Genomic DNA, 5,811 nt, shown 5'->3' on the forward strand with positions numbered 1-5,811 from the left:
AAAAAAAAAAAAAAAGAAAAGTTTTCTAATACATTTAAATTGTGTCTTAGCAAAGAATCAGAAAATTAGGAATAAAATAGAGATTTGATTCCTTCTTGTGTTCATCCTGAGAAGCACTGATCACCGTGGCAGCATTTAAACTTCAATTACTCCATGAAAAATGCCCACGATTGTGGCGGATTCAGATGGTACAATTTTTTTTGTGCTGCCATGGACTGAACTCCGGGGCTTTGCACATGTCAGGCAAGCATTCAACTATTGAGTTACAGCCCCAGCCTAAGTGTTTTGTTTTGATTTTTGAGACAGGGTTTTAGTAAGTAATTCAGGCTGGCCTCAAACTTGCTTGGCAAGAATTTTAGATAAGCAGAAAGTAAAATGCCCTGGAATTCTGCTGTTAGTACAAAACACTGCTAAGACCCTGCTATGTGGGCTGAGGCACTAGGCTCACTGTGTACCAAGGAGATCAAGCACCACAAGCATGACCGACAAGGGGACATGCACATGTACCTTCCCTGTATGGTGGCCTCCTAAGAGCTCTTGCAACCAAGGAACCTTCTGCGATGGCCAATCAGTGCCCCACACTCTACTTTCTTGTCTCCCCTCCTTTCCCCTTTTGTTGGTTTTCTTTTGAGACAGGGCTGGTTCAGACTTTCCTATGTAGCTAAGGATGACCATGGACTCCCGATCCTCCTGCGCCTACCTCCCAGGTTTGGGGATGATGTGATACTGAGACCGGAATCCCAGGCTTTTATACATGTTAGGCAAACACTTGTTTTGGGATGCCATGCTGTCTCCTTTCCCAAGAAGGTCTACACTGTGACCTTCCCTCAAGTGAGCATGCCACCAACTTCTCCCTCTCGCACTGTGGCTTCCTTCTTGCCCACTTCACAATCCTTCTTATAAAACAGTTCCTTGTGGCACTGGCTTATCTTGTGGCTAGCTGACAGAGCTTCTGCAGGGCAGGGACCGTGCTGAGTTCACAACTGCCTCCCCCTCCAGCTCTCCCCACACACCGACTCTAGCATAGAGTAGATAATTCATCATGCTGAGAACAAGACAATAACTGCCTCCCAAGTAAGTGATAGAAGACTGAAGGAAACCTGGGTGTCACATTTATTTCAGGAGCACCTACTGTGTGCCAGCCCTGCATAGCTGGTTTCCAGAAGTCACAGGCCAGTCCCTGAAGGCAGGGCTGATAAGTGTTCTGCAGAACCTGGCAGCCCGGGCCTACATGATCCACGGGCCCAGAGGAGGCAGAGGAGCTTGTAGAAGACAGGGCTTGGGCTCTGTTCTGCAGGATTGTGTGAATCTGCCAAGGGTAAAGAGACAGTGCTCCCTCACGAAAGTTAAGTGAGGATGATTGCGGACTGGTCTGAAGCCTTGAGGATGTAGCAGGGGCCATACAGAAGGGGTGAGGGGTTTTGACTGGGACGAGTTCTGAGCAGCAAATAGGGCACTGGCCTGGCCAGAGCCTGGTTTTGAGAGAACTCTGTGGCTGAGGAGAGCAGACAGGAAGCAGAGGAGCACAGGAGCTGTGGGAGGCCAGGAGGCGGAGAAGGAAGGGCCATCTTGAGGCAGCCAAGAGGCTGTCCCTTAGGGCGGATGCTCTGACCCAGGGGGCAGCAGAGACAGGGACAAGGCAGGAAGAGGGCGGTGGGACTCAGAGTGGGACAGCTGGCTCCATTTTAGACATTTCCTTTTGGCTACTAAGCAGCCAAGTAGTTGAAAAAAAGAAAGAAAGAAAGAAAAACCCACAAATAGTAGAGGCTGGAAGGCTTGAATCTCTTCTCCTCCAACAAAGGGACATCAAGGACTAGAGGGGGCAGGTACTTACCCAACTCCTACAGCAAATTAAAAGTGAAAACAAGCCCAGAACCCAGGGGATCCTTCAGTGTACCTGGCTGTGCTCCCACTCTCTCAGGCTCCTTCAGCTCCCTCCCAAGCAGCTCAGGGGCCCACCTTATCCCCTTTCCCTCCTTGCTGGGGTTGAGGTTATCAGGAGCCACACAAGGACCAACCCTACCACCACACCCCTGGGTGGGCCAGCCTCATCACAGGACACAAGAGAGGCCAGGCCTCCTTAGAGATGCTCTGACTCCTAAGGAACACACTCACCACATACCAGGGCTTATTCTATATTCTTTGTGTAGAATTTGGATCTCACATCTGCTAGGAGGTAGCCCAGAGATGTAAAACTATTTGCTCAAAATGACATAGCTGGTTAATGATAAAGCCAGAATTTGAATTTGTGCTGGACTCCAGTTGGTCTCCCTCTACCTAGGTGCAAGGCGTTGAAAGGAGTACTTTATCTCATTTAAGCTCCGTTGCGAAATCAACATAACTCTTAGCAGTTATGAAACAAAGGCTGAGAGAGGTTATGGAACTCGCTCAATGTCGTTTTTTGGATTGGAGTCAGATCTTGAAACCAGGTGCATATTCGGATTCATCTGCTCAAGAATCATCTCTGTAGCAGGCCCTGGCTTCTGGAATTCACACCTGCATCCCCTGGCGTTCACTCATCTCCTTTATGAGCTTAAGGTAGCAATGCTGATAGGCCATCTGCCTAAAAGTCAAACTTGGAGGGCCACCTTGGAGCTTTGCTGCCCAAATTCTACTTCAGGGTATCTGGGAGAGGAAGAGAGGGGAGGCGTATGAGGAGGTGCACCTCAGCAGTTCTTGTTTGCTAGTGGTAGGACTGAACCCCTGGACCCCTATTTTCCACCACTGAGTTACATTCCCAGCCAGAGCAGTTCAACTTTGATTTAGGCTTTGTTTGTTTTGTTTTGTTTTGAACTTTTAAAGGCTTGTTTTATGGCTAGGAGTGTCTTACATGCATGCATATATATCACATATTTGCAGTGCCCACAAAGTTCAGAAGAGGTTGTATGAACCCCCGGAACTAGTGCTGCTTATGGTTGTTGAGTCAACCAAACCCAGGTCCTCTGTGAGAGCAACATGTGCTCTTAACCACTGAGATATCTCCTGCCCAGATTTTGGTTTTTATTTTGGACACTAGATAAAACTGAGAGAGATGTTGGTGTAAATTTAAAAGAAAAAAGATTCTATTCAATCCCTCACCGTTTGATAGGAGGAATGAAGGGATGGAAGGCCACTTGAGCTCACACAGTGAGTAAGGCAGACATAGGGACTGACCTGAGGCTCCTGGCTTCCAGCTCAGTGCCCTGTACAGATGTATGACAGACGCTTAATGAATGTCCACAGAGTGGAAAGGTGCCCAGAATTGCTTCTGTTTTATAGAACCAATTCTAGATCAGGGTTTTTTCTTTGAGAGAAGTCCTTCAGACATGGGCAGGGCATTTTTCCTCAAATTAAAGGGTTTTGCAAACTTGAGCTTAAAGCCTGTGTCTCATATAGGAGCACAGGGGCCTAGGAATACAGGAACGCATGATCATAGGGGCCCAGGCTACCTTCTCTCCCACTTTAAAACAGGTTCACTTAGCTAGTAAGCTGTACAGGGTGTTGCAGAAAGAACTGTTTCTGGGCCAAACAATCCCAGAGTTGACTCTATAACTTTGGGCAAGGCCTATTCAAATCCTCCCCCCACTTTTTCTTTCTTTTTTCTTTTTCAAAACTTAAAAATATGCTGATATTATCAAGCCTGCCTGCAGGTTACTGATGAGGTGTGTCTGACACCACGGTAGCAGCAAGTAACGCTAATTCTTTGGCTAGTGCTGAGCTGGGATGAGCACGCTGTACTGTGTGACCCTTCGCCACACCTAGGGAAGGACATACATTCCACCCACTGCCTGAGGTGAGAGAGGATAGGGGCCCTCCAGCAGCCCATGCTAGACAAGAAAGAAACTGAACACCACAGAGGGCACATTCTTAGAGACATTGCAGGGGAGCTCCTCTTAAAGACTGAAGGTCGCACCTTCCTTTGGAGGCAGCTTCCCCCGACCTGGGTGTAAGAAAGAGCAGCTGAGAGAGAGCCTCAGGAGCTGGACTCCCAGGTTGTGCTCCACAAAAGATTCCAGAGGCTATGCTCCTGGCATAAATAATAGTGAAGCAATGCCAGCTCAAGCAGGCTCTGCACTGGCTTGGGAGGAGACAAGTCAGGAGGGCCAGCTAGGTAGAAAGTTAAAAGCTGGGAAATCTGAAGCCCAAAGAGGCCCAGGAAAGGCATCTGTGGGCAGTTCTGAAAAGGGACCCATTTGCATTTCCTGCATACTCTTGTTGCCACCTGCCAGTGTTAGAAGAGGAGGGGTTAAAGAACTAGACATTGTCTAGTGTGCGGGCTAAATCACCCCTGCTGCCTGGGTTTAGCCATTTCAAGCTAGGAGTTGCCTTTCCACAGACTGCTAAAATATTCGGGCTGAGAGCTTCTACATCAAACAACTGTAAAGTTGAACTCCAAGAAGGGCAGGTATTGACCTAGGATCATACAGCAGGTCGGCTATAAATGTGGTCTAAAATTCTAGGGTCTAGCAACCCTCAATCCTCACCATGACTTTTGACATTAGAAGGACAGAGTTCACACATTAGATTCCCAAGAATGGAAGAGTCCGACAGACCGTCCAGGTGAGAGTATCGGGGAGAAAGAGGTTTAACCTAGACCTGGCCACGGCTGGTAGCAGGGTGGTTATGGTTAGTACGTGACTTCGGGATTTAAAAGGCATGGGGACAAACTCTTGTTTCAAGCTACTTGATCTCTTGTCTTCTCATGTGGTCTGGGGCTGAAGCGGATCTCAATGGGTTGTTGTACGACTAACGAGCAGAAGCAGGAGAGATCTAGCACAAGCGACCCTTATTGTTTTCCCCACTTTTCCAGCCTGTCAGACACCTCGCGCTCTGCAGAAACCGAGACTACCCCTGAGGCCTCCAAGAAAGGGGGCGGGTGGAGCCCAGCTTTGAGTCCCTAAGCCTGGGCGCACCAAGACCGTGTAGCGGCAAGAATCCCGCCCACTCTAGTAGGTGCACGGGGACAGCGTCTCCGCTACAGCTCCAGAGCTTCGGGAACACAGCGCCATAGGGGTACACCTCGCCTTGTTCTGGGGTTGTCCTCCCAACCCGCCACTTCCCAGAGGCCGGCGCCCGCTCACCTACCAGAGACGCCGCTCGCCGCCGCTCCGAGCAGGGCTCTGGACACCGCGCTCTCCCGCTCTAAAAGCGCAAGCCCACGTGGGGGCGGGGCGGCTCACCCGGAAGCGGCTCCCATACCGCCCGCCCCTCCGGGAATGCAGCCCTACGCTCCCTTCGGGGCAGTCTCTGGATCCCTGGTCAGATCGCGCGGTCAGATCCACGATTAGCGGGCTGGAATCTTGGCCAATCCAGAGTTTCCCCGGAGCCCGAGAGCCCGCCCATCCCCCCCGCCCCGCAGCTCTGGCCCTATTTGAGGTGGAAAGGCCCCAGGGGGTCCACGTAGATATTCGGAGATCTCCGGGGGGGGGGGATGGGGGGCCCTGGCTTGCAATCCCAAACTCATACTAGAGTTCACTTGACGGTCTCTTCTCAGCCTTGAGCAAAAATTGATTGCGTTGCTCGTTGGTAAAAGAACAGTTGGATGTCAAGGCATTAAAACACCTCGGTAATGCCTACCACAGCGGATAAATCCATTTCGGCGGACTGAGCGCTTTAAAGTTGAGTTCAGCAGCAGACTGACTGTCCAGATTTATTCCATTTAGTTGATTATCCAACCCCTATCTGTCATGGGTTGAGAGATGTGAAAGACATTGAAAAAAAAGCCAAGAAAACTAACTATCCAAGTGTGCTAGGATATCAGGTTTATCTACAATGGGTACATTAAAATCTGACCAAAGGGAGTAGATTTGGTGGTGCCTGCCTTTTATCTCA

General features: G+C 49.7%; 2 protein-coding genes across 7 annotated transcripts in view; one reads left to right on the plus strand and one right to left on the minus strand.

Moving 5' to 3' along the window:
* The window catches only part of Alad (aminolevulinate dehydratase), a 10,624-nt gene extending 5,355 nt beyond the window's left edge, over positions 1-5,269 (minus strand). Inside the window, exons 1-2 of one of the 6 annotated variants that reach the window (XM_031377594.1) lie at positions 5,065-5,254; positions 2,497-2,625 (exon numbers count right to left, since the gene is read on the minus strand). The gene's annotated coding sequence lies outside the window, so the exon portion shown is untranslated. Of the gene's footprint in view, positions 1-1,132; positions 1,267-1,834; positions 2,037-2,122; positions 2,471-2,496; positions 2,626-5,064 lie in introns of those variants that run through there. The other 5 variants (XM_031377591.1, XM_031377597.1, XM_031377593.1 and 2 more) reach the window with 5 other exon arrangements.
* Positions 1-5,811, plus strand: part of CUNH9orf43 (chromosome unknown C9orf43 homolog) — a 46,121-nt gene that overhangs the window by 11,997 nt on the left and 28,313 nt on the right. The window lies entirely within an intron of this gene.

This window comes from Mastomys coucha, unplaced genomic scaffold (genome assembly GCF_008632895.1).
Source record: "Mastomys coucha isolate ucsf_1 unplaced genomic scaffold, UCSF_Mcou_1 pScaffold18, whole genome shotgun sequence".
Taxonomy (NCBI): Eukaryota; Metazoa; Chordata; class Mammalia; order Rodentia; family Muridae; genus Mastomys; species Mastomys coucha.